Genomic DNA, 2500 nt, shown 5'->3' with positions numbered 1-2500 from the left:
CTGTTCTTGTCCTGGATTTCTTGTACTTGGCGATGGTATTGCCCTGCGAGAGGTTTTTCTATCCATTCAGTTCTTTTCTCCTATGTCATTCTCTCTTTGTATGATTTGCTATCTTCGTTTTCTGTTATTATATTGTTGGTCCAGGCCAATCTTAGGATTGGGTTGGTAGATTCCTTTATATATTGGCCCAGGGCGCAGCATTCGGTTCTGATGGCTTCTTCTGCGCTTATTAATCCTCTACCTCCTTCACTTCTCTTTAGGTATAATCTTGCCGTGCACGCTCTTGGGTGCAAAGAATGGTAGATAGTCATCAGTTTTCTGTTTTTTCTGTCTATTTTCTGTTGTTCTAGCTTTGTCCAGTCTATTATACTTGCCGAATATCGTAGCACAGGTATAGCCAGGTGTTGATGGCTTTTATCGTGTTCCCTCCGTTAGCTCCGATTTTAGAATAGCTCTTATTCTTTTGAGGTATTCTCTTTTAATTTTTGCTTTCATATCTTCATGTTTTATGTTATCATATTCTAATATCCCTAGATATTTGTAACCGTCTGTTTCGATATTTTTGATGATGTTTTCCCCGACTTCGATTCCGTCAGTATGTGTTACTCTTCCATTTTTGATGTTTAGCACTCCACATTTATTAATTCCGAATTCCATGCCGATGTCCTGGCTGAATTGCTGTACTTCTTTTACTAATGTGGTTATCTCATTTTCATTGTGTGCAAATATTTTAAGATCATCCATGTATAGTAGATGGTTTATTTTATAATTTTTATTGATCTTATATCCTTCTTTCTTCTTATTCAGCATTGTTGTTAAGGGTATTAATGTCATTATGAATAGTAGAGGAGACAGTGAGTCTCCTTGGAAAATACCTCTTCTGATCTTTATCTCGCATAGTTCTTTATCTTCCGCTGTTAATATTGTCCTCCATTTTTCCATGCTGTTTTTTATTAGGTTCACGATGTTATTAGGTGTTCCCATTAATTCTAAGCATTCTAATATCCAGGAGTGTGGGACCATATCAAATGCTTTTTTTATAATCAATCCAAGCCATTGATAGGTCTTTTTTCTTTTGTTTGGCTTGTTTTAGTATGAGCTTGTCTATGAGGAGGTGGTCTTTTGTTCCTCTGGTCCCTTTTCTACATCCTTTTTGTTCTGGAGGGATGATGTTGTTTTCCTCAAGATGTTGGTACAGGTGTTCGTAAATTGTACCGGTAAGCAATTTCCACATTAATGGTAGGCAAGTAATTGGTCTGTAATTTGTTACTCTATTTCCTAGCGCTGTATCTTTTATTATTAAAACGGTCCTGCCTGTTGTTAGCCATTCTGGGTTTGACTTTCTGTTATTATCTGTTGTAAATTATTATTATTATTATTATTATTATTACTATCATTATTATTATCATTATTATTATTATTATTATTATCATTATTATTTAATATTATCATCATTATCATTAATGTTGCTCCTGTTGTTGTTGTCATTATGATCATTTTTATTATTATTATCGTCATTATCATTATTTGTAGTAGTAGTAGTAGCATCGCCATTCCTAACATCGTTATTAATATCATCATTGCTATCATCATTATCACTGATAATGATAAAAATAATTGTTATTGCTATTATTATCGTCATCATCATCACTACTATTATCATTATTATTATTATCATCATTATTCTTAATAGTTTTGTCATTATCATTGTTATCATTATCACCATTACCATTATCTAAATTACCGTTATTATCATCATCATTTTAATAATAATTTTCATTATTGCTATTATCCTTTTCGTTATCAGTTCACATAACCATTTTGATAAAAGAAAATATATTTTTTTATTTCTACGTCATGGTAAAAACAGCATTACTTCTGGTTCTTTCGTAAATAAGAAAAAAAAAATCATAACTTTTTTTTCTTATCAATTATATTTATTTTCTTGAAGTATGTTGTTGAAAGGTTCTCACTTTTTCCCCCTTTTTTTGCCTCGGGTTTTTTTTTCTTTTTTTTTCTTTTACTTTTTCCCGTTCCTTTCTCTCTCTCTCTCTCTCTCTCTCTCTCTCTCTCTCTCTCTCTCTCTCTCTCTCTCTCTCTCTCTCTCTCTCTCTCTCTCTCTCTCTCTCTTTCTTTTTTTTCTTTTTTTTTTTTTTACTTTTTCCGTTCCTCTCTCTCTCTCTCTCTCTCTTTTACTTTATCTTTCAAAAATCTTTACTCACGATATTTCTGGTTATTTATCTATTTATTTTTTATCTTTCGTTTGTTCTGCATTATGTCCTCCCTCCTTTTAAGCTTACTTTATTTTCCATCCTTTTTTATCTTACCTTATCTTTTCCTCTACTTTAACGTATCTTATTTTTCTTTCCATTTAATCTTGCCTTATTTTCAATTCCCTTTTTCCTCCCTTTATTTTTACCTTACTTTTTTTGGAATAATTTGTACTATTATCTGTTTTTCTCCCTTTCCTTCACAAACTCGTATATGTTTAAGTATGTCT

Source organism: Penaeus monodon, chromosome 41 (genome assembly GCF_015228065.2).
Source record: "Penaeus monodon isolate SGIC_2016 chromosome 41, NSTDA_Pmon_1, whole genome shotgun sequence".
Taxonomy (NCBI): Eukaryota; Metazoa; Arthropoda; class Malacostraca; order Decapoda; family Penaeidae; genus Penaeus; species Penaeus monodon.
Note: the sequence above shows the minus strand (reverse complement) of the source record.